The 27,307-nt window shown below is 39.9% G+C and overlaps 1 pseudogene; it reads left to right on the forward strand.

Annotated features, from left to right (window-relative positions):
• LOC128850941 (uncharacterized) overlaps window positions 1-27,307 on the forward strand; it is a 57,740-nt pseudogene that overhangs the window by 12,629 nt on the left and 17,804 nt on the right.

Below are 27,307 nucleotides of genomic sequence, written 5' to 3' on the forward strand. Positions count from 1 at the left end.
CATTAATAAACTCTGCAGACAGTCAGATACTCTACTGTTTTCAGCCTTGCTAAAACATATGGCACTTCCACACTGGTGCTGTACAAATAACATTAACGTGTGCAATCTGTATTTAAAAAAACAGGATGGTTTGAGTTTGAACTACCACATTTTCACACCCCAGTACTAGGCTGAAAGACTTGGCAGGGCAATTTGCTTTTTAAAAAAATATAAATTAGTTCCTTTTTCTTCCTTGCTTTGTATGTGCCCAGACCGATCCCACCTGCTCTCTTTATGTCAGTAAATCCATTGACACAATGAGACCGCTTTGAAGAGAGCATTGCCTGCTCTGGGACATCTGGCACAAAGCAAAGCAAATCTGACATAATTTCAATAATTTTATGACATTACAGCTGCTTTCCTCCATGCTGTTTCTGTGTCTCCACAAGCTTACATCTCCCTTCCTTGATTATCCTTGCTGGAGAGCTGACTGCCATCTAGTGATCCCTTTAACTACCTTGTTCCCTATTGTCACTTTACAATATGCTTGTCTTACAGCTCCAGTCTTTTAGTTTATAGCCTGCCCTCTTTCTCTTTCTCCCTGGTGTTATGAGCAATATCAATTATAAAGCTTTGAAACACAGCCTACCAATCCCAGCAAAGGACAAACTAAATGTGATATTAAGTCATAATTTTAGTCCACATAATTTTTTTCTCCTTCTGTATTTTATAGAAAGGATATTGGATTTCTGTGTTTCACTATAACCTTGCTGTCAAATAAAAGCCTTCAGCAAGGGAAAAGGTTGTTTAACCCACCAGCAATGAACTATTATAGTTGAATGTATTTAGCACGTTAATATGCCCATCTACTCTGGTACACGCTGTCCGCATTTTTTGGCTGTTTCTCTAAATGACTTGGTGCAGCTGCCTATGTGTTGAGGGCACAGACAGAGCTCAACTGTTTCCAGCACCATGCCAAGAAAACCTGCTTGGAGCAAACCCTAATGACTCCATGCTGCAAAAAAGAAGCATCCTCACTGCACAAGCCCTTAAATGTCAGCCGTCCCCCAGCAGGTACGTCCCCCAGCAGCGACAAAATGAGACACTGTATATGGAAACACCATCCTTTTTCTGAGTTGTTTAGTCACCCAGTCCAAATTAGATGCAAACTATCCTTAATTCATTAACATCTGAGCAAGATTCAGAGGAGGTAAAGCACTCTAACTGCTGAGAATCATGATAATTAATTTCCGAGTCCAATCCAATTAAAAAAGAACTTCAAAGGGGTTTTGAGCAGGGAAATCCAAGATGTAAGTTATTTGAAATAGGAGATATTAAACTCTCTTCCTATACAGACCAAGATATTCCCACTTAACAAACTGAAGATCTTCCTGTCTCTTTGACTGTGTGTCTATTCAGAAATAGATGGAGGAAAAGAAGGAAGATGACAAACTAAATATTTTAACATCTACAGGCAAACAAGATACTCTCCAGATTGAGAAGTAACCAGTCTATATTGAAAAAAAAAAATCAACCAACAACTGTGAGATTAATGTTGAGCTGGCAATTTTTTCCATGCATCAGAATAGCAATCATATTAAAAAGACAGGTGCTCAAAAACACTAGAGAAATCAGTGTGATTTATTCAATGCGTTCAGGGAATCCCAGACTTAAAAGCTTAATTTTTCAGTGAGCTGAAAAAGGAACAACAGTTTGTCTGAAGGCCATGAGGACTCTAGAAAATGCAAATAGTATTGAGGCATTAGGAATAAATTTGCAACAGGCACAAGCATCAGTCACATCCTAGTACCAACCAGCCAAAGCTGAAATGCAATACACCTGGTGTAGCCACGCTGAGCACCCGGGCCAGCTTCGTAAGTCTAGGACTGTTGTAAACGACTTAACTAGCTTTGAAAATTATTAGGGTGAGATCTGTCATTCCTTTTCCCTTAAAAGTAAGCGACTTCCCAGAAGAACTGAAGAAGGAAGCATGGACAGATAGTGGGAAATAATGCACCCAGGAGGGATTTTGCAAATTATCTGGATTCATTTTCAGCTTCTGCTATTGCTCTCTTGACGATCAAAGGTAGTTGTTACCGTCTCCCTGCTTCAGTTTTCCCACTAGAAAAGGAAATAATAATGTCAGGATTTGTCAAACATCTCCAGACCTCTTGAGGTAAAACAGTGTTAAAAATCAGTCTCCTGCAACAGAGCATACACCAGGGATGTCTACAAAAGGGTCAGAACCAGGACTGCAGGTCATTTTATGTCTCTACCTTAATTTCAAACTGTCTTCAAAATTCCTTCCTAAAAAGCCAGCAGAATGGGGTGAGCTGTACGTCTTCTATTTTGCCAGCAGCACCTGGGCTGCTGATTTAAGGCCAGTTTATCTGCCAAAGCTGAAGTTGTGAGATTATGCTGTGAAGAAGGCACCCTCTCATGCTGGGCATTTACATTGCTGGCAGAAAGCCTTCACACCTAGCAATTTGCCACTAAATGTAATAGTAGGTAATAGCAGAGATGTTTCAATTTGGCTGTACCAGATTGGTCACATTCTTCTCTCTCCACAGAAGTCATTTCATTTACGCATTGTGACTCTGTGTCTATTGTATTTATCAGTGGTACACAGAACAACCAAGGAAAGCCATTCCTGATCAAACGAAACCCTCGGTTAACATGCAGGAAAACACACCCTGAAAACTGACTACCCAAGCAAAGAATCTAAGCAAAACAGAAAATGAAGTCCCCAAGAGACAGCCTGTTGTGTGTGTGACCCAGTCCATTGTAATGAACTAGAGCCAAACTACAAACCTAAGTCTGGAGGGATCTGCCCAAAGGAAGCATTGACAGGGAAGTACAAGCCCCAGAAACCCAAAGTGTTACTTTATCAGGAGCCAGGATCCCTGGCTCCTGAGGCTCAGGGTTCACCCTGGTCAGGGTTGAAGTGAGACCTTGTCCTGAGGCAACCTGAGAGATTGGTGCCAGTGAGCTTTTGCGAAAAAAACAAGCTGTCCTTGAGGGATGAAACCTGGCTCAGCAGATGTCATTAGTAACATTGACTTTAGCAGGAGCAATACTTCACATAACAGCAGATAGGATGGTCACGGAGGACCATCCAACTTGCAGATTGGACTAATTAAAGGACTCTGCCAGCTGGATAATCAATGTCTTTTGTACTATTAAGGAATCTAATCACTTGCTGGATACCTTTATGAAGCGAAATAGCTCTCAAGGCCCCTTGATTAAAAAAAGAACAAACAACAAAATGTTTGATGGATACAGAGACTATTTCATGATTTCCTGGGTCAATGCAGCATCACAATTTGAGAAGGCTTGAAAGAAGACTTGTTGGTTTCCACATGCTGGAATGAAGGAATGCATTCCTTCAAGTGATACCAAATATTCCACTAGGGTGTTGAGAAAGCACCAGGAACTGGATTGTCATATCAGTTCTTTTATGTTTCTTCCAGTGATGATGAAGCACTTTTTCCCTATAGGTGAACCTTTTTCAACTCACTTGTCTTATTTGGCCCGTAAGAGGTTTGCCTTGAGACGTTTATTATTTACTCAATACTTAATTGCCACGCTACAGTGCATTCACAAAAAAAGCACATATCAATTTTATTATCAATTGGGTGGTTCTGTTTTTCTTTAAGAAGAAAACAAACAAAATATTTCCTGTTGTGCTTCAGTTATCCATCGATCCTCAGGCAAAAATAGAGCAAAAGTTCAAAATAATATGGCTGTGGTATAATACACATACAGTTTTATTATAGAATTGCTTTTGTCCATTTATGTTTCTGATTGGCTGCTTGGGCAGAAGGAAATTAAACCATAAAGAATAAGTTGCTGTACATGATATTGCATTTCTAGAGGAATGGTAATGGAAATGCGTAGGCTGGGGCCCCCCATACATTCATTTCCCCTGGTATCAAGAACTGAAACAAAATGTCACATACTGCTCTCCTAGCCCTCCGCAGTTTATTTCACTGTAACGTTTCAGTAAAACCTAGTATTAACGAAAAGAAACCCAAAACTTCAGCCAATGCGCTTCTAACAGCTTTGTTGTGACTTTAGTTTTTGTTACACAGATGAAAGCTCCCTACTTTTATCCCTCCAGCTATTCCTTTTAGATCTGTCTGACTATCACATCATTTAACCCACCACCAAATGGATTACAGGGGGTGTGTGTGCCCCCATGGCTTAGAAACTGGTCTGAAAGGTTCCCTTAAGCCAGGGTATATCCGAATAGTCCACCTCCTGCGTAGTCCTGGCATGTCATTGAGAAGATGGCTACGTAACCACTGCATCATCATGCTGTGAAAAATCAAATCTATTCTGTGATCAGCACTTTGGTTTTCTTTTACTTAACTTTCCTGAGGTTTTTTTTTAATACAGGAACAATCAATTAGCAAGAGAAAGTAGAATGAAAATAAGTTGCTTTAAATAATTATATTAAAAAACTACAGATTTAAAATGCAGTTTGATAAGTAGCTCATTTATGCTTTTGCAGCCACCTTCACTTTTTTTCTGCAGTGAAAGAGAACATTTTCTTTTCATGGCCACTGGGATGCCAGCGGGGGGTTGAGTTCAATGAAGGATACATTTAGCCATAAATGTAGATGTGGTACCAAACTGTCATGATTAAAGAACTATACTACATTGGGTCTTGAAAGGTGAACAGAAATAATAAGAAAAAATGGCATCGTGCTGCATAATAAGGCAAAATGTCCTCATATGTATTGTTAGCAGACACTTCAGTAATTTTTTCTTAAGTATAACTTTTTCTCCCTTAACGGGCTCATTGCATTGCTGGTCCATTGCTGGTCTCCCGCATGGGGCTAGCCCAAAGACTCCATAGCCCCCGGGACTTTGCCTCTTCTCACCAACAGGTACCAGATAGCATTGGCCACAAGCTGACCTGGTCGGTTCCCATGTGAGCAAATCAGCAGAATTCCTGGTGGCTGCTGAAGAGCAAGACCTGCTGATATGAACAGAGGAAGACAGATTTAAAAAAAAAAAAAAAAACCCGAACATTTTTAAAGTATTTTTAATCTGAAAAACATCTTCTTTTCTTTCAAGTAGAATATATATATAAATATAAATAAACATACATGCACAGAATTAAAAATTGCATTATTTTTTAAAGAAATAAATATCCGTACTCACATTTCAGGAATCTACTGAGCTTTTATCAATATAAATTAGGGGTTCAAAATAATGTCAATTGTAGTATGGGAGGCTATTGTCTGTCCGAGATACTGACCATATGGCTGAGTAGCAGTGTTTTATTCCATGAAATATACAGCTTAATGTTTTCATTGCTTGTCATATATAATATTATATCTAGTATATACATATAGTACATATGGACTATATTATTTTTATACAGACAATTTCAAATATTTATATATAAATTTATTTATACAAAGTATGCTAATATCTAATAAACAATGCAATCCTTGTTTAACCACACATGGATGTATCTATATATCACAATATGAGCTATATATATTGCATATTACATATTATATATTATATATTATATATTATATATTATATATTATATATTATATATTATATACATGTATATGTATATTGAAATGGAGGCAATCATATAGTGTTGATGCTATCATGTGTCCTTCACTTTGTCTTGATTATCCTGAATCTACAACTTGTTTCAGTGTCCTCATTAACCTTATTAGTATCATTGCTGTACCTGTGGGTACCGTTGGCATCCCTGGAGTGAGTCACAGCAGGACATTTACCATGGGCAGAAGTCTCAAGCTGGGGAATCTTACTGTAGTTGATTTGTTACCAGTCAATACAAACACCCAGTAACTGATCTGAGTACTGAGAAAAAGAAGAAAAACATTGGATTTTTTAAACTTACAGAAACATGTCTCTCTTCCTTTCTCTACCGCATGGTTACTCACAGTCCCTCTCGATGTTACTGCCCGTGGCTGTAGTCCCTCAGGGATGTCCATACCCTGCTGCTGATCACCCATGGCCATAGTTCCTTATGGGTATCTCTGCCCTTTCTGGCATCAACTGTCCTCTCATTCTCCAAGAGTGTGTCTCCAGCCCTAGTCACCACCAGTTTCTTTCTTAAATTTGTTTGGGGAAGGGGTCTGTGTGTTTCACTGACTGGATAATGGTGGAGATAGTCATGTGATAGTTAGTTTTTCCCATCATTGTTTTCATGTGTTTCAGGGAAGACAGCAGCAGTTTTCAGCATGCAGAGAGTGGCTGGTGACCTTCCCCAGCACAGAACCCTTGATAGGACAGCCTGCAGCACGTGCTCCAGCCTGTAAAGTATGATCCTTGCACGCTATACCCACCTCAAACTCTAGATATTTAAATATCATGCTCAGACTCTTACAGGTTAACCTCTATGATCACCCTGAATGACAACCATTGCTCCAGCCCAAAGCTTCACCTACTCAAGGCCATGTGCCAAGCATGTAGGCAAGGGACCCATGATGGGTACTCGGCTGTGAAGAGATCTGTGCACAGCCTGGTATCTGTGAGGCACAAAAAGTAGGACAGTGGCTGAGGTTTTCCTATGGGGTCAAAGTATTAACCTTAAATCTCGAATTATTCCGTAGGCGGGAAATTATCAAGCAATTTCCTTTTCCAGGCTGATGGTGAATGCACTGAAATGATGGAAGAGCAGGAGTCAGTATCACCAATGCTGGCCCCGTACCCATGAGGGATGGGGAGGGTTCCGGCTACATCAATAAGAGAATAAATGGAGAAAATGTTGTCCATGGGTCATAGCTTAGCTACTGCCTGTGACGAAGTAGGCCAGTAAACTTCTCCAGGGTCTATTTCAGGCCAGTGCAGACCCTGACCTGACTACAAAACTGAAAGAAATCAGACAAAGCAGAGCACTGGGAGCTGGATAGAGAGGAACTTTTGATCCATGCTGCACACTGCATGGAGATGTCTCGAGTGAAGAATGGATCAGTCCTTTGAATAACATACACTGCTCCTGCAGATTTTTCTGTGGGTGCTAACCCAGAGGCTCATGTGGGCTAAACTCCTACATTACTCCCCTTGCCATGACTTCCAAAGCTTCTTAGTAGGGGTTGCAGTGAGTTTGCTCTTCTGCCACAATAACACACTCTGTGATATTAACTGTTTCTTGCCTGCAAATACCAGGCTCCTGAACTACTCATGCAGGGTAAAGCAAGTATGCACAGCTCTTAAGAAGTGAAGAAAAAGGGAGAAACAATGACATTGTCTGAGGCTTCTAAGACTTTCTGTTGATGCAGGGTACAAACCAATGCTGTCTTCACTGTCCCCCTGCAGCTGCCTACCAGAGTAGAAGGTAGTGAACTGGGCTCTTCAGGGCTTTAGCCACTGGGTTGTTTTCAAAGTTCTCCTGTTGAAAATGCTCTTTTCTGATCATAGGTCCTAAGTCTGCTCTTGACTGTCTTCACAGCTCAAAGAACAGAAAACAGCTGTGATTTCTGCTGTATCCTGTAAAAGTAAACAAGATTTTCACACTTGGAATGTAGGTGCAGGCAATATATTGAGACTGCACTATGACATTCTGTATACCCCTTTCACTATTTCCTGCACACTCTCAATCGGTAATTCATGCCATATCCTGGCTTGTTTTAGTACCTGCTTATCTCATGACAGCAGCAACAACTACTTGGTAGCATTAAACAACATCCTCTCTGCACATACCCAGCCTATCCTTTGCATGATAATAATGTCTTCTGCCATAATGCCTTTGAAATTTGGCCAGTCTGGATAAGTTCTTTGCCTTCACCCTGCTTCACGCTCCATTTGCCTACAGGAGTCCTGCCCTCTGATATACACAAAGGAGCCATTTGCAGGCAGCATACACTTTTAGGTACTTTATCCCATTTATGGGAAGAGTCCTGGGAAGTCTTCAGCCTCTGGCATGTTAATGACATGTCTCTTAATAGTATTTGGCAATGTCTTCTTTATCATCTTTCCTGATGGCTGATGATCAGACTGTGCATCCATCTTATGCCCGGAAGTGTCACACTGCCATCATTCTGTTCCAAGGAGAAGAGCCATCAATTTCTCCTTTTTTTTTTTTTTTTCTGAGCAAATAATTGGTTTGTGCCCACTGGGCTTCTTTTGGCAGATGTGCTGGTCGATGGCTTTGCATTGCTGATATTCTCCACTGGAATCCCACACTTCAGCTGTAGCTGGCCCACAAAACTCTAACGCTTCAGAAATGGTGTTGTCTTGGAACTGCCTTTAATCTTACAGAAGCTGCTCTTTTGGTCTTCCCCACTCATTATGTGGTAACAGTATTAATAGCTCTTGGCCTTCTAACATGATATGCTCATCCATGGATGGAAAATCTTTCAGATATTGGCAGCAAATTTAGCTTAAAAAGCACCCCAACTCCCTCATTACTGATGGTGCCAAGACTAATCTCTGTCAGTGTCAAATTTGGTAACAGAGCCAAAGACTTATTATTGCTTCCCTAATTTGAATTTTAGATCTATTATTCTCCTTTCAGTACACTCTTGTCTATTTAGTCCTTTTCCCTTGGTACTTAACCATATGCTGAGGAATCCCATTCTTTTTATGGCTCTGAATCAAGACAGGGAGACTTGTTGTCTCTTTAAATCCTGACCTTAGGTTGGTTAAATTTCTTCTTTTCAAGCTGAACCTGATGATCTGAACTTTTCTGCTCCCTGCAGAGAGGAAACAGAGTGTGCATTACCTTACATGCTCTCAGGATGCTGTTTTCTTTTACTGTATACTGGATCCATATGCATGTGCAGGAAAATATATAGACTTCCAGAAAAATGAGCCTGTAGGTAACATATGCTTATGAACTCATTTTATTATAGATAAGTGACTTCCTTCTTTTCACTCTATGCTACTGATTTTTTCACTGTTATTTCCTGCTAATCTTGCAATAATTGTGTTAAAATTAATCAGTAAATGTTTGCAAAATACTCCAGACATAAAACTGCTAGATAAGTACTAAGTATTATTTTCATTAGAGTTAATAACTGTTATAGGACTATATTAAGAGCCTTTCCATGACTGTAATACTTGTTTTCTGAGCAAGACCTTAAAGCAACCTGCATATTTATCAAGTTATGGTTACATAGTGTAGATAATTAAAATAAAATACTATCAATACTCTAAAAAGTAATTGAAAATAATATTAATAAATTTAGAAGGGAAAGAAACAAGAGCCCATTGGTTATTCTTATTGCTTGCTTAAAGACTTGACCTCTTAAGATATAGAGCAGAATCAAACCTGGCCAGGTGTATCTAGCAGGAAGCAAGATGTACCCACCCTCCAAGACAAAAGAGATAGCAAAATACAATGACAGCAGTTTGCAGCTAGAAAAGGTCACGTCTGTCCGGATTAAGTACTGTTGGAAGCCGAAAAGGCCTTTACCATCTTCTTTATCACAGAATCAAAAGCACTCTGGTGATTGTAATAACTTCCCCGTGCTACATGCACAACCAACGCCTTAAATTCTCCCCCTCTCCAGCTCAAGGTCAGACCCTCCATCAAGAAACTCCAGCTTTTGCTGATTGGGCTTAAAATAGGCATAGCTGACAAATCATGGATTAGATCAGTGGACGGTGAGGTGTTCTGGAAAGTGGCTGAGAGGTCCACAGGGTTATGACATATGGCACAATATTCTGCTGGAGGGCAGTCACAAGTGGTGTGTCCGAGGGATTGATACAGGGACCAGTACTGTTCAGCATCTTCTCTAATGATCAGGTTGATAGGAGAGAGAGCACCTTCAGCAAGTTCTCAGATGATACAACACTGGGAGAAGTGGCTGATGTATTAGAGCTTTTTGCTTCCATCCAGACAGACCTAGACAGACTGGAGAAATGGGATGACAGGAATCTTGTTGATTCCAAGGGGAAATGCCAAGTCTATCCCCAGGGAGGAATAACCTCAGGCATCAGTGCGTACTGGTGACCAGCTGGCTGGAAAGCAGCTTTGCGAATAAGAACTTTAGGGTCTTGGTGGACAGTAAGCTGACTATGAACTAGTAATGCGCACTCACAGCATAGAAGGCCAACAGCCTCCTTGAATGAGGAAAAGTGTTGTGAGCAGTCAAGAGGCATAACCCTTGCTCTCTGCTCAGCACTGATGAGGCCACATCTGGAGTATTTTATCTGGTCCTGGGTTATTCAGTACAAGTGAGACATGCACGTGCTGGGGAGAGTCTAGCAAAGGGCCACAAAGATGGTTAAGCAACAGGACCGTCTTTGACACAAGGAAAGGATGAGAGACCTGGGATAGTTCAGCCTCTGTAGAAGAGAAGTCTGAGGAGGATCTTATCCATGTAGGTAAATGCCTGATGGTATGAGTAAAGGAGATGGAGCCAGGCCTTTTTATTCTTAGCAATGGACACAGAGGCTGTCACTGCACCTTTTTTCCCAAGGTTTACCCATGCCGTTAGAGATAGACACTTGGGTACAGGAGTAGAGCAGAAGTGGTGTCTTTGAAGGCCTTGGATTCAGGCCACAATCTGCAAGTAAGAGGACAGCAAATTTTCAGGAGTAGCATGACATATCATTTTGTAATGTTACCACTGGATGAGAAAGAGAGAGTCTGTGTAGGAAGGAGTTAAAGGAGGTGTTGCAGACAGCAATGCTCAGGAGATCAGTTACTCGCTTACAAGGAATTTGTACCAGCTCAGCTCTTGCGCTGCCACCAGTACTGCTAAAGAATTCTTTCCTCATATCTGATTTTAGTATCTGTGCAAATGGCCTCAGCAGTGTATAAATTATTATTAATAACAATGGTATGATTGCTCTTCATCTGCATAGACTGCTATCCAACTCCTTTCTAATTCCTGCTAGAATGCTCAGTTTCTAAGCTTGGCAGCCAAGAGCTGCTGCACTAAATGTCAGTGAAATGAGAGTCTTGACTGTTCATGGTTTAATCAATAATAGATTTAGAAGATGAAGTCGCCCATGCTCTTCATTTTTGAATCTCAAGCCCCATCTGCTGCTCACTCACTGATTTGGTCTCTCTCCTGTGAATGCTTCTCTGATGATCTTGTTGTTTATTGCTAGTAAAATACTTGCCACTCAAGAGTTCAGTCAAGTACATACTTTTGTGGTCTTACCAATTATAGAAAAGATTGGTATTGCCAAAATACACTGTCTTTTGCATGATAAATACTGCCTGATATAACACGAATGTTTATTTTTGAGCATTTTTCACCTGAAAAAATCTATAGGGAGTCTGCAAAAACAGACAGATGAGATCTGGATGAGGACATCCTTCCACTACCTAGCGTTTAACTTTCCACTGATGAATAAAGTATAAGCTAATCTGCACTTCTAGAAAATATGTTCGCATAAGAGAGTTACTCGTCCAGTCCACTGCACATAAGGTCTACAGAACTGGGCCAGAAGTGAAGGTAGAGGCTCACATGTATTTCATTTTCTATCTTTTGCTGCCTCAGTGCCACAGCTGCACATAGAGAGTAGGCATGCACATGTGAACTCTCATGGCTTAGGAATAGTTGACAGCAGATCATTTATATGGATGCTCCAGTACTGGCAACTAGGAATAGGGAAGGGAAGGGTATATATAATTTCACTAAGCACCTCATCAGCAGAGCATCCAGCTGCTGCTTGTCTCCCTAGCGCGCTAAAACTGGTCCAGCTGCACCAATGGCTCTCTGCTGACTGTTGCACCAGGACTGCTCTCAGTGTAGACACACCTCAAGCCTTCTGTGTGCAAAGTATTTCAACATGCACAACAGTAATGTAAGAACTGTATAAGTGAAAGTATGGGTGCTCTGTTCTCAGGTACCATTTTCTGGTTTCCACTGTGGTTTCAGCCTAAGTGATGCGACCACTGATTCATCCAAGCAGATCCTGACAACAGCATAAACTGCTACAGGCAAAGCAGGAAGATTTGAGGAGCTTGGTCCCAGAAGTTTTACAACATCTCAACAGTGTTTCAGTGTGTTATTATTTCCAGGACATAGTGAACAGAATCGACAAAGCCTATTGTGTTGCTGGATCAACAAACTGTCTTTCCTCAAATAACAGAACAGTTAAAAAAACCCCAACCTTCTATCGTGTTTGGACTCCCATGAAATAGCTATAATATATATTATTCAGCTGTAATATAAATGGTGCAAATCCTCCAAGGTGGCTCAAATCCTACTCTTCTACACCAAGGTTAAGCACTTCTCAGAACAATCAGCTCTTGCTTGCAAGGCCACTCAATGCTATTGCATAGAATTCACACTGAAAGTCTTCAAGGGAAACGGAGGTGCAACACCTGCAGTCCAAAAACTTAGCATGCACTGTCACCTCATTTTATGCCACCTATGGGTGCATCATATTTTTAACAGCATTCATGTGAAGTAACAGCAAGATGTGTGTTGGTTTGTGGCTCACTAACAACGACAGAAGAGCACTGTATTTCAAACATATGAGGAAGACCCAAACACAGTTTTGGTCTTTGGACCCAAACACAGTTCCATGTGGAACTATAGAGGGTGAACTTAGGGAGTAACTACAGGGTGACATTTTAAAAGCAATTATACTGATTTAGCTTCTAATACAGAGGACAATCTATTACCTCAAAGGCTGCTCATTGCAGCTACGTTCATCCTGGAGAAGGTTTGTATTGCTTTAACAATATCGGTTCTGTTCAGGGAAAACAACTTCTGCATACGGACTTGAAAACTGAACTTGGTGTTCTAAATGAAACTGATGCACCCACTAGAAGACCTTTTTGTTGCAGTTGTGGAGAGAAGCTGGTTTAGGTGTCTGTTTCTTTTCCTCCCTCACATACTGTGTATTGCTACTTAGTCATCTCTCTAATTGTAGCATATTGGCATGAATATTGGATGATGATTTGGACATGCTTAGCACCTCAGGAAAAATAATTACACCGTGACCTCAGTTTTAAACCGTCACCTTATTCTTATGCATGGCAGCTATTTTATTCTGTATTTTTAATAGGGCTAACACCTTGTTTCCTCCATCTCATTTATTGGAGACTGCTACGTGAATGAGATTTGGACGGGTTTTTTTTTTCTTAAACCCAGTAGATTGCTGGTTCATCTCTTTAATGCAACATGCCCTCTTTTTATACCCTTTTCAATTATACCAAACTTGATTGTCTGGGGAAAGTGAAAGGAAGCCTTGCTCCTGTTAACAGGTTTAGTTGCCCATGAGAAGACAGACAATGGCTTAACTCTCCATTTTATGGTGTCTGCTGAAGCCAATGTAAGAGAAGAGCTGGAGTCATGCCCTTCACTTTACATTCCCTGTTCACCTATTTTCCCCTTGTGGAATCATAGATACAGCAACTGCTGCATATGTGCAGGATTACACACTATCGCATTTCTTTTGGTTGAACTATCTTACCATATTTCTCACATCCCCACAACACGAGGTGTGTTCTAAAGAAGACAACAGAACAGCAATACTGCAGAGTACAGCAATGCCACAACAACAGGCAAGTGCAGAGCATTGAAAGCATAAACAGTTAATTGCCATTTTCTGCTAGGTGCTCCCATTGCACACAGGTGAAGCAGAGGCATCCGAACTAAATTAGAGTGCAATATAAACTTCACATACAGTTTTCTGTGAGACTTCCTTCTGCTTTTATTTCTTTTTTATTATTATTTTTCAGATCCATTTGTAATTGAAAGCAAATACGGTTCTTTTTTTTGCTAACATATCTGAATTGAAAGATATGATTAGTGTCAGACTTATTTTTACATATGTATCATTTATTCACTGAAGGAAAACATGCTTAGCACTGCCAATATTTGAATTCTTGGCAAAATACACAAATATTTACAAATGAAATCAAGCATATATATATTATTTACTGGGGGATGCAAGTCTAATAATTTCTTTTTTAATACTGGAACAATCAAAACATTTCAAAATTTGGAAATATATATATAGTATGATATATATGTTGAATAGGTAGTATTCTTCTAGTGGTATTTCAAGCCTAATTTCAGCTAAATTTTATTTCTTAAAATATGAAAAAAATGCACAAAACTAAATTAAAATATCTCATTTGGGATTTAGCAGAAAGGTTTTCTGTAACCTGAAATGCATTTTCTTCATTATATTTTTTGTTTTGTCGCCAAGCTAAAAAAAAATGAGATAGTGTTATTAATAAGATTATAGAATGAATCATATTCAGTCCACAGCATTATTGGAATGGGCTGGGAGATGACAGTGTGCTTTATAATATCCTTAGTCAAAGACAAGTGAAACACTGAGGAGAGGACAGCTGATTTAGCACAGGTACAACACTGGGAACAAGAATTTAGTGTCGCTTTTGAAAGCACCTTTTCCCTAGCAGGAAACAATACATGTATGCTCTGTAATTCACTGCTCTGGTGAAAACTACCTGCAAGAGCAGTCAGCTGAGTTGGTGGCAAGGAAAAGGAGAGGACAGAGGAGACTAATAACAATTCCTGTGCTGGCGGGAGATGGAGAAGTTTCACAGGTGCAAACTACCGGAGTCTTAGCCTGCCATTCCTTTGGTGGGGCAGTGGCAGGAGCCTGTGGCAGAATGCTGTCCTGCTTCAGACTCCAAAACGGTGGACTATTGGGTCCCACAGAAGTTTTTTTTTCTGAGCAAGGACTGGAATTGCTGCTACTACTGTTGCAAAATAGGGAGAAGTAATGTAGGAAATCATGTAAGACCTTATTGTCAGATTTGTCCTGAGTACAAGACAAAGGATTTACCCTGCAGAAAGATGTAGAGCCAATACTTCCAGTGTTGGGCACTTTATTTGTACAGCGACCTTTTAATGTTTTCAAGGAAATAGTTAACCTATAGAGATTACCTAAAGCGTGTAAAGCACAGCAGAAGGGTACCACTGGGTGGATGTGCAATTTCCAGACTAACCATTTGACCTCTTTGTATGGGTAATGTCCTTCTTGTTGGTGCTTTGGCCAGTCAAGGTAATACGCACACTTTACAGTTAACTGAAGATGACTAACATATCTTTTAAAGTATCCCTCTGCTAGAAGAGAACTACATACAGTTTCCATGTTGTCAGCCTGTAAATCTTCAAGATCACAAAGGAGATCCCCCTTGGATTTAGATGATGGTGTACATATCTGTTTGTATGTTCTTCCCTAAATCATGAAGATCACGCATTAGAGTCCTTAGAGAAATCGGTACTACTTATCTAACATTACAGCAGGCAAAGCTCAGTGCTGTAAGTTAACACTCATATTCCAGTTCTATATAACTATAGAGTGGTTTTTTCTGTTCTTTCTTTTTACTTTCTTCTTTTACAGTTCTAGACTTCACTGACCTTTAAAAGCTTTTCGAATAAATGGGAAATAAAGCCATAAATTTACTAAAGGAAAACCAGACGGACATTCATGAATACTGCTCCCAATTATCTTCTCCATTTACTACTGATCATTTCTCAGAGAACCAATTCTGGCCATGGCCTGAATGTCACCTGTTATTTCTTTTTCCCTCTTTTAACTTCATGCCTGACCTAACACGACATCAGTTTGTCCAAAAGGTGGCACTGCATCTTTGAGCATTTCATGGACTGAAATGGTTCTGGTGCAGAAGAGGTCTTCCGTATAAATTAGTAGAGCTGCTTCGCAGATCTGCTAAGCATTTTTGCTAGCTTTTCAACCATGGACCCTTTCTAAAGCAAATCCTTAAAGTTCTTAAAATTTTAAAGCTTTGATAAAAACAAATGTTTGACCTTGAGTTTCCTGATATCTAATTTTAATGTGGCTAAAAGCAATCTCGCCAGCCAAGCACATCCAGTTAAGAGACAGCTTCTCTTTGGGAAGCTCTTTAAGGACAGTTGTAATTCTGAGCTTCCAGAAAAGCCCAATGTCTTCCACTATAACAGAGAAATTGCTGCCCCTTCTGATTTCTTGGCCTCTTTCTCTCAAATTTACTAGCTGTGCTAGGCAGAGAAGTAAAATTTGCTTTAATGTAAAAGGTAAAACTTCTTACTTAGGACGTCGCTTTCTACTCAAGTCACCAGGCACATGCCACAACCACAGTTTTTCAGGCCCTGGATAATCTTAGGAGTAAACACTTTTGTCTAAGAAATAGACAAAACAAAACATTACCCAAAAAGCAACTGGACTCTTGGCATCAAACCATAATGTCACGTCCGATATTAGCTCCTTTGCTGGACCACAGTCTCTTTTTTACAGTTCTCTGATACCATACGGATGGTGGGACTACCAGTAACCCATCTCCCTGGCTTTTCTCGGCTTTTCAATGAAGGCTTTTTTGACTCCTCCCTCCTTGCTTGCTTCTTGCATTTCTAGGCCTTGCTGAGACCTGGCTGAAGGCACTCGTCCTTTGACTCCCAAAACAGCTTCAGAGATGCCAGACTCCAACTTTTATTGCATTCTCCTGTCAGGTCAATCTCTATTCCCATTTCATCCTCTTTTCTCTTTGGAAATCAAACTCCTTCTCTCTTTTCTATCTTCTGCTGAGTTTAGCTTCCTTTTCCCTGATATTTTATTATTTGTTTTTTCTCTATTTCAAGTCTTCCATTATATAGGAGACCAGACTTCAGTTTTCACGTTGACAGTCAAACTGGCTCTAGTCTTTCATTCCTTGACTTTAAATTCCTGGATTGCTGACAGCTTTCAAGTCTCCTATTGATTGCTGGAGTTGTTCTTTCTAGTTTCCACTCAGTCTTTCCACACTCTTCAGTTACTTCTTGCTTTTCTTCCTTACATTTCATTCTTTTCTTTGTGTTGCAAGCCCTCTAATGAATTTCAGTATGCTAACATGTTCTTTAGCTTGTATTTTCCTCTCCAAATAGTGTTCTAATGTGATTTTCCTGCCTCCTTTCTTATGATGTCTTTCATTGCTTTACATCTAATTGCAACCAGTGTGTGTCCTGTACATTTTTTTTCTTTTCTGACCTTGCTGCTATCACACTTAGGACACATCAGAGCAAGAAACATCATGCAGGACCAGTTCGATCACAGGAAGCTGTGCTCTGCTATTCAGAAGGAAATTGAACTCCTTCAATGCTTGAAGAAGCTGTGTCTTTGTGTCTGAGGTTGACCAGTGCCAGAGAGCCTTCAATCAGAATTCACTGACAAACTCTTGCTTAAATTTTAAATAAAGCACACCATTATATGGTGCTTTGTACATAAGATGTGTTTCAATAGTACTTATGAGCCATAGGGCAGAAGCTGTAGTTATGCATAGCTTTTTGAGTGTTTTATAATGAACTTAAGTTCCTGACAGAGTGGTCAAATGAATAGTGTTAAGTGCCATGATGCTGAGAGCTGTCTAACTGCCTACAGAGACACGGGAGTTATGCATGAGCTATGTAGCGGACATTGGCAATCAGAGATTTGTTCTTAAGTATATATTGTGGCCAGAAATCCTCTTTTTCTAGGTTTGGTTGTTTGGTTTCTTTTCCTCATTAATCCAATCATCTTTATGTTTAATTCCTTTTTCTCTTGTGAGAAGTAACAGTATTGCATAAAAATGTTTTTTTTCCAGTAAAATGCTTCTTTAACAATTTGGCCGTGATACAAAACCAGATTCCCACCAGAAATGATTTTTTTTCTCCAAGCATATTGCAGCCAATTTTCTTCTTAATTAATACCATATCCACCTCCAAATTCCATTTCACTTCCCAAACGAAAACTGATGAGGCAGTCAACCACAAATAAGCACAATATACCACCGATAGTTCAATCAGCGCAGTTTTGAGCGTAGCAAGATACTAAAGCAAAACCAGTATTTGTGCTTCCACATCCCTTGGATATGCCCCGCTTCTAGTATGTTACTATGATAGTTCCAAGTTGCACTCAAAAGAGGTTTTTAACATGAAGTTTGATCAAAGAGTCAGCTCTTTGAAACTGTCAGAATGAAACAGGATAAGCAAAATATTTTCCGAGGAGCAACAGCAGGGCCTGAGTATTGGCATGTTTGAACAGAAGAATGTTTCTGGAGCAAAGTTCTTTCCTGAGGCAGTAGAGTTCGTGGTACTGCTCCTAAGGCATGATATGCAGCTGCCAAGCAACCCAGCTGCAAATAGCCCTGCAAAAGAGAACTCAAAACAGCTTTAGCCAGGCTGAAAGGTATTATTCCATCCCTGACCACCTGCAATCTGGACTTGTCTCACAACGGTGCTGCCAGCCAGTCTAATTGATGCTGATGGTGGTGCAAGTATTTGTAAAATATTCACCGAATCTTGAGAATGAAACAACAACTCATCCTTATTTGCCTTCTTGTAAGAGTCTTCTTGGAAACTGACATCAAGGAATAAAGTGACAATATTTTTAAACATGCTGGCTACCATCTCCCTAAGTATATACAAAACTTAAGTGTCTGCTGTGCAATCGTCCTCTTCCCTGAGCAGAGTGAAATTACATACTGCTTTCCAGGAAAGCAAATGAGTTTACCAGAAGAATCCAGGCCACTAGAGTCTTTGTGTTTCAGATAAGAGGACACTCTACGTTGATTATCAGACCCACATTCATGCAAATGAAAAAGCTTCTGTCTCAGAGTAGCCTTATGTTTGCTCACTATGTCTGCCTACAGAAAATCGGGGAGAAAATCCTGAAGGGTATGTATTGCATTTGAGAGGATATTTTAAAAGGAAATTACTTTATTGTAAAGTTGAAAAACACTGAGAAGAAAGTAGCAAAACTAGACATCGGCAATAGTCCTTTAAAGTAGCTATAACAGTAACAAATGTGTTTTCTTCTGCTGGGTCTTATCCATGAAGCACAGCTGTTGGTTGGCAAAAAAAAAAGAATCCTTTCACGTAGATGAAAATGCTCTGACTTCAATGTTTCTAAATCTATTTGCCTAGGTCTAACAAAGTTTATTTAAAAGGGCAGTTTCTTCTTTAGGAATTTCTCAATAAGTAACATATTATGCATATCTTGGTGGAGGTATTCTCAAAGCTATCTGCAAAAGCTGTGTAATGCTGCAGAAACTGGAGGAATCCCAGCCAGGGGAAGTACATGACAAAAAAAAAAACCCTGCCCTAACATTAACTCTAGCTCTAGCCAAAAAGATTAATGAAATAAACAAGCAGATTAATAGGGACAGTAATAAGAGAATTAGCGTGGTGTGGATAGTAGGTCTCCTTTTCCTAGCACCAATTGATAACAACTGCTCTTAAATGAGCCAGTCAGTTAATGCCTGAACATTTCTTATTATAACTACTACTGTTCTTACTACAACTACTAATGCTACTACTACTACAACATAAATATATTTGGGGCTTCTAATGGACACGACCTAAAAGTTTCTGGATTTGTGCCTGATGCACAACAATATGAGAGATTTGTCCTGTACGACAGCTCAAATCTTGACCCAGAGGACAGAGAGGACCAGTGCCTTCCACCCCTTTGCCCATCTTAAGGCTCTCCACTGAAAGGGGAACTGATGGTGATGTTGCTTCCTCGTCATTAATACTGTTCATGATATCTATTGAAGAGCACTGGCCATGGACACCGATCAAGCTAGGGTAACAATGTGCTGTACAAACGCGTAGCCCAGATATATTCTAACCATGAAGGAAACAAGATGCCAGAAATATTAATTAACTGGCATTATGTGAAGCTGGGAAATGAGTCTGAATGCCTTCCTCTAAAGCAAGCCTTGAGTCTTCCCAAATTCTTCCCTAAAATATACCTGAAAGTGGAATATACCTACCCATTCACAGCAGGTGGCCACTATACATAGAACAAAACCATCACCAACTTCAGCAAGAGCTGAATTCAACCCATGGACAGTGAAAGAGCAACCTCATTTCGTTATGTTTCCTCTTCATTTTCATTCAAATGGAAAATAACTTTCATAAACAAAGATTACACGACTGCTCAGGCCATCTGCCCTTCATATGCTGATGCATAGTCCTTCAGTGTTTTTCTTCGTGGGCTATTCATCTCCTAGCTATCAAGTTAGCAATTAACAAGAACTTATCTTATGGACTCTGTTTATGTATTTGTTAAAATGTCCTAGTTAAAAACATATAATCAATTTCATATGCATATGAACCCCTACCTAAAAATGTAGTGCTCCTATCTATTACATTTTAGTCACTCACATTCGCAGTTCCCCAGTTTTCTAGAAATCAGCATTCATTCTTACCCTTGCATTTCCATTTTTATTGATTCTGGCTTACAGAAGCAAAACTTTGCCCAATGGAAAACCGCTATGGCTGCTTTCCAGATACTTTAGGGACATGCTCTATTTTCATAAAATGGAGGAATTTGTACCTCTTCATACACTGTAAGGCAAAGAGCCATGGCACAGCTATAGGTTCTTAATAGGCTTGTAGGTTCTAAATATATCTTCCCTGGAGAACAAATGAACAGTGCAGACCACTACAGTTTCTAGATTTAACCTCCTCTAGGAAAAAGTCTGATCTTGACTTCAGTAGGAGTTATTCTTCACTGTAGGGATGACGCAGCTTAAAATGCAGAGTTCTAGAGGCCAGGAGACATTCTCCCCACCTGCGCAGTTTATAGCATTCAGGTCTTACTCAGTAATGTCTTTACCTTTACGATTTATTCTACTGTATATAAAAAAAATTAACAGCACTCAGAATAAAACTTGGCTCTATGCTCTCCTTACCTATGGAACATTTTGGCTAAAAATAGCATGTTGTAGCTTGGGAAAGACAAATTCTTCATGTTATCGCAGACTGTCTAGACTGCCTAGTAAGGAGGAGATTGTTCTGGGACAACCTCATATTGCTTTTAATATAGCTTATTTGTTTCAACAATAGCTTTGTTGGTAGATATTGCCAATGTAAAATGCACTTCAGATTTTGGAGGCAGGGAGGGGGGATTTGAAGCGTGAAAAAGACTACAGATTTCCCTCCTGGAATAATTGCTCTATAAATATTAGTCTTCTCAGTTCAGCAAATCCCAGAGCATAAAAAAGTTTTGAACACTTTCTACCTAAATGAAAGGATGAGATGCCAGATCTAAGCAGCCACATCTGGAATGACAAGTGATTATTTAATACTCAGAGCTTGACCTGGACAGTCCTTCTTATACACAAGTCAAGGTGAATTCCATTCATGGAGGATTTAAAGGATCAGGTTGTAGTTTGCAAAGCACTAAAAAGCCAGTGCTCATTTTTAAAATGTCACTGCACATGTGGTCATCAATTCAATAGTCCAGCACTGCTTAGGCCACCTTGTTTCTCTTGACTTGTTGCTAAATGTGGTGTTGTTCCTGAAATGCAACTATGTTCTGATGTTTGTGAAGTATAGCCTTCGTTCTGCAAGTGACAAAGTATTCTGAGCTTTTGAGCATCTGGTCACACCCACATCCCATTGTGGCAGACCTTGTGCTCCTTCAGAAAAGGCATCCTTCCCAGCACATTTTGTACCATGCTGGCGAGAAAGCCGGAGCAGTGCAAACCAACAGGCAGCCACTTTTCCTCCTTGGAGTTTTCATATAAACTAAGTTCATACATAAAGATGATGCAATTAACAGCAATTTGCTACTACCTGAATCTAGGTAGTATCCTGTTCTACATAAGGATTGCAGTTAGTGGTCAGGTGCTTGTTTTATGTGCCCTATGGGTAGGTCACTGAAAATGGTAATTTCCAGTTACTTGTCTTTTACTCTCTGATGTCCTTATGTTCATCCATTGAAGGCACTTGACAGAAACACAGAACATACAAGCTGCATTCCAGTCATTGCAGTCATTACCTGCATAAACGTCTTCATAGTTTAAAGGATTTTGCTTGGAATCACGTGTGCAGAAAAACTGAGATGTTTGATACGGAAATTTAAGCAGAATCTAGGGTCACAGCTCAGTTCTCAACACTTCCTCAGATGCACAAATGAACAGCCAATACATTTGCCATGTCACCTAAAACTCTGCTTCTGTGTGTGATCTGTACTGTCACCCAGCTAAGCATAACCACATTTATTTGAAACCACAGTCTGAAGAGGAGGAAGACCTGAAGTCTATATATCTTCTCTCCAGTAGTTCAATGTGAAGAGAGGTTGGGCCTCCACAGGAGTCAAATATAAAAGATGGTTTTTCTGGGATCTTCTCACCTTAGCAGCTTCAGACTGTATTCCAGGAAAACGTCCTAAAAATATTCCATAAGCTGTTCTGTGATAGATGCATTCTTCTCTTCACTACATGAAACAAATAACTTGAAAACAATAATGCAGTTCTATTAAGTCAGGAGAGCGAGAGGAGCCACAGTTAAGGAGGGACCTTCAGAAACTCTCTAGTCCATCCACCTAACCTAAGGAGAGATCATTTATACCTTCTGCTTCTCTAATTGTTAATGATCCTCCTGGAAAGAGATTGCCATACCTCTGTATGCAACCTATTGCAGGGCTTCTTTATGTATAGGTACAGAAGGCTTTTCCTGTTATTCTTGCCTGTGCTATCCATTATGGAAAGAGGGAACAGATTATTCTCTTCTCTCTATAAGTGCTTGTGGTCTGTTGTCATCTGCCTAATCAGTCTTTAAATTAAAAAATTACAAATCCTTTAATCTTCATGAATAGATCGTACTTTCAAAATCACTTTCTACTAGACTGACTCCCACTTGTCTTTCTGATGCCCAGAATCAAACAGACCATTTCAGCTGAGCTCTTACAAAAAAAGAGGAACAAACCAATATGTTTTGCAAGCTGTTCTTCTGCATGTAAAACCTGATCTGATCTCAGTCATTTTTGCAATGGAAAAATTACCTTGGCTTCAGCTTTATGATGCCTGATGGTATGAATGTACATTAGTATTTCAGCTATTACAAGAGTACTTTTGAAGTGATTCCCTCTAATACATATAATATGGTTTATTTTGCATTACAGACCAGTCTTGAAGTGCATGACCAGTTTTCCTTTGGGATGAAACTAAACTAAAAGATAGTCCTCAAGGATGTGGTAACTGAGCAATTTTTGCTAATGGACAGTCAGTCCTCAAGACTAGACTAGAGCTAGACTGAAGTAAACCCTCTAAAAGTGAACCCAAATGTGCTAGGTCCTCAGCCCTGGTTCTTTAATGCTACAAACTTTTTCCCATCAAACAGCCTTAATTGGGTACCTTCAGAACCCATCTTGAAGAAGAGCACCTTACTGGTTGTACTGTATACTATGTATGTACTATTGATTACTTTTGCCTTAGTGTTAAGAGTTTTGTTTATCCACCTTGAATTTTATTCAACATTTTCATTTCTCTAGCTTTCCTTAAGTTCTAGAACTGTCCTCCAGTGCATTTTCTGTCCTTCTTGTCTTCAGAATGTCTACAAATTCAGTATTTAATATTTTCTCTTCTGTTATCCAGATCATTAATTAAAACATCAAGCAGAGTGAGATCCAGTACAGATCCCTCTGGCACATCACTCAGTACCTCCTTCCATCTTAACAGTAAACTACAGAATATATTCTTAGTATAGGATCATCCGGTCAGTTTTGTCCCACACTTTATAAAAGTTCCGCTGATGCCATATACATGTAGATTTTTTAATGAGAAAGTCATATGAGACAGTGTTAAGGCCAAAATATGTTAAATTAAATGCTTCATATTTATGTGTAAGATCTTCTCATAGACAAAAGTTCAATTGGTTTAACACAATCTAGTTGTGATAAATCCCAGTGGGCTATTTTTCATATTCTCGTTATCCTCCAGGTACTTACATATAGTTTACTTAATCATTCATTGTAGATTTTTTCTACGAACTGACATAGATTGATATTTTCCCTATTTATGAATAACCACCATGCTTGCCACTTTTCCTGCCTTCTAGTACTTTATTTGACCTCTGTGGTTCTCAATGGCTTAATTATATGCTACCAAATAAAAGAGACTTGTTTTATTGGCCCTGAGTCCAAGTGCCATAGCACCATTCATCTACACATGGCAAATGTTTCCCCTCACTCATTAGAAAAGAGGGTTTACTTTCAAACCATCCCTTATGCAGGTTATTCCTCATCTGTGTCCAGAAAGTGCCTTGGAATATAGTAGGACATAAAGAAAAAAATATGACAAAGTGTTTTTAGCAACAAACACTTTGGGAGACTCTAGCACGGCATGTTAGCCCATAACCTGTCATTGTTCTAGTCATGGCAATAGGCATAACTGAAAAATGATCACTAAATTGTCTGAGAAGGCCTAAACCAATTTGGTTGTGATGATGATGACAATGATGCTCAGCTCAGTGCTTAGGATGCAAGACCCCCTTTGTTCCCTGAAGAACTGCAGTAATAGTATGGGGAGTTGGAGAACATGCTTTTTGAAAGATGCAGGGATAGAAAAGTGCCAGTATGTGCCAATTTAGTTTAGTTAGCAATCTAACTTATTCTTTTCTCTGTACCCACTCCATAATGAATATTTCCTTTCTGCTTGTTATATCTACTATTTCTCTCTTCGGGTTGCTTACTTACTCACCTTCATCTTCAAATGTCCTTGTTATTGTGATTCTGTAACATTCTCTGCTACCCATTTCAACTCAAGCCTTCTTTTTAGTTATCATATTGTTACATTATGCAAGAATCATTATTCGGTCCTGTCTTAAAGACAGAACCTCTAGCTGCTACATAATGCATGTACAGATTCAATGCATTTCTAATGCCGAGAATTTCTCTTCTTTCCCATTGTTCATATAACCAGAAATATTCTGTGGAAAAACTAAAAATAAATCTTCACCCAGTGGAATATGGTTTGTAATGTCTCTTGATATGGGCATTATCTCAGATTTAGCTCAGCTCGCTTTTTATGCGAGATAGAGAGAGATTCAGCTCTAATTTAATATCTCTGAGATTGATCGGAGCTGTTTGCAGTTTCAGTCACATGTAATAAGGTGAAGGTACAGCGTCTGACTGTCTGGCTGAGCAGTTATGCTGTGCTTATCATAGTAACATATTTGAGCTGCTCTGGAAAAAAGAAACCTACTCTGAAAAGCCAGCAAAAAATTAATAACGACCTTCCAATATTACTAACCTAACCTGATTCTTTTGTGTTTGACACCATTAGTTTTCATTCCTTTAATGTTGTGCTTCCTCATTCTGCAGTCCCCAAAACTGCTGGAGTAAGCTCTTTTCCGAGGTTGAATGGGAAACTGTGTCAGATGCCCTTATGGTAGACACTCGTTCTGGACTGTGGTCCTGATGGAGGTTGGAGAGCGGAGGGGGCTAATGCTAAATGCTTATGTGGCTGCAGTGTGGGTTTTGGTACTAGAAGGGAAAACACCACAGGAGGCACTATTAATAGAAGTAGGAGGGAGAGATGGATGGGTACCTACAGCTGCAGGGCTATATCTCTCCCTTGTGAGTTCTTATCAAAGATAATTCTAAAACTTCTAAAATACCTAGGCTACACAGTTCAGCCTAATGCTGTGGTCCCTGAATTAGCTCCAGAAGCAGTATAATTACATTGCCCTGTCATTCTGCCCAAGCTCCTTAGTCTTCTTGAGAGGCAGATCTAATTACTCTAGGCACAGCACCAGCCTAATGCATCCACAGCCCTTCTGGGACTGAGCTGGAGGGTGTGCTGACACTGTGCTGGACTGGATAGTCAGAGCAAAGCCTGCTCAGTGATAGCTCCAAACTGTCCTTCCAATGTCGGTGACACACTGCAGGTGTGTCTTATAGTCAGAGTCCCAAAGTAAACTCCAAACAGATGAAGTGGGGAGCAGGATTCTGAAGGCAGTGACCGCGGGTGTGTGTTTTTCCGCTTGATCTCCTTGCTGCAGATCAAGAAGAATCAGTGGGTGTCAGATTAAAGCTCTTGGTCACATACAGTCATGAGGTAGTTTCAGAGGAAAGAACAAAGCCCTAAGAGACACCAAAAGAATTGCCAGCAGTATTAGCAGGAGTATCCAAAGCTAGCTTTTATTTAAATACTGCTCTTAAGTGATGTGAAACAGCATGAGATAAACACTATTAAGTGCTGCGAACAGAATGCCAGCTCCATTGTTAGGGTGTTTGTCTCCCAGAAGAATATTCCTCTGTATTAGGAGAAGGACTTTTTTTTTTTTTTTTTCTGACTTATTTTGAAAGTCAAGCTTGTTGGCTCTGCTTCATGTCACTGTAACCTAATAAGTATATTAAAAACTGTCTAGATTCCCAGGTTCATGTTATGGAGCTTGTATTTCTAACGAAGAAGGCCATTGGGCTTACCAGTACAGTTTATGGTTATAACCTGGTATGGCACAAGTTCTACCTTGTTTAAGCGAGGTACCGTGAATCACTTTCATTATCATCAGATCTGATGAACACTAACCCAGTAAAAATAATAGGCATTTTTAGTCAGTCCAAGCAGCCACTGGTCCAGGCTGATAAATGATACAGTTACCTAACTGGGTGACCATTATTTCACTAGGAGTCTCAAAGAAACCAAGAGGATCAATAGCAAAGGAAAGAATTCTAGCATGAAAGCCTGGGAATCTAATCTAGTGTGAATAAGAAGCTCACAATTATAAATTAAATATCTCACCCCTTCCTTAGATTCCATTCAGATGTTTAAAGCATGAGAAATATTTGAGGATAGTCTTTCAGTACCTCCAGGTCAAGGACTGTTTGTTCCTTCCTGTTTGTAAAATGTTTGGCACAACAGGACTCTGACCCAGAGACTTTGGGGCATGTTGCAGTACAGAAGAGTGGACTGTCTGAAGCCAGTGGATAGTTAGCTACTATCTGTTCCACAGAGCTGCTCCACAGTTCTTCATTTTCTGGTGAAAGAAATCTGGTGAACCAGGCTCAACTCAGTCAAAACTCCTCTTGAGGAATCTTGACTCATCTGCATGACTACGGCACTCTTCTTCAAGCCCTGACACATTTACGGCTAAAAAGACTTCACTGCAGTAGTGGTCTGCTGCTGTGTTTTCCATTCCATAAAATAAACCACTCGATTTACTGTCTTTGTTTCTCCTTTCTAATTACTTGAAATCTAGAAGAACAAGAAGCACGTATTTTCCTTTTATGAGGGAAGGTTCTGAAAACCTGGCAACTTGCCTCGTCTTCTCATTTATTTGTGCTAAGGAACGAGTAGGATATTTTGCTACAGCAAAACAGTGACTAGAGTACTATCCCTCTGAAATCAATGACTGAGGAGTACAGGACAGAGCAAGAGTGTGTTGAGGTCTTTGGGAGGGACAGAGGATAATAAATCACCTCATTGCTTCTTATTTCTCGTTACAGGCAGTATCAGGAGGAATTCGTCTAATCTCCTTACTGTGTGGTACTGCTTCAGCGTGGGTGTGGGAAGGGTAAACAAGGTTTAGTCCCCATTCTGTCAGCTTTACTCCCACTTGGAGCAGATTCTGACACCCTCAAGGCACTGTGGGGAGAGTGTGGATCCTGGATGGATTTCAAAGGGACAAAAAAATGA

The sequence above is a fragment of the Cuculus canorus genome, chromosome 1 (genome assembly GCF_017976375.1).
Source record: "Cuculus canorus isolate bCucCan1 chromosome 1, bCucCan1.pri, whole genome shotgun sequence".
Taxonomy (NCBI): domain Eukaryota; kingdom Metazoa; phylum Chordata; class Aves; order Cuculiformes; family Cuculidae; genus Cuculus; species Cuculus canorus.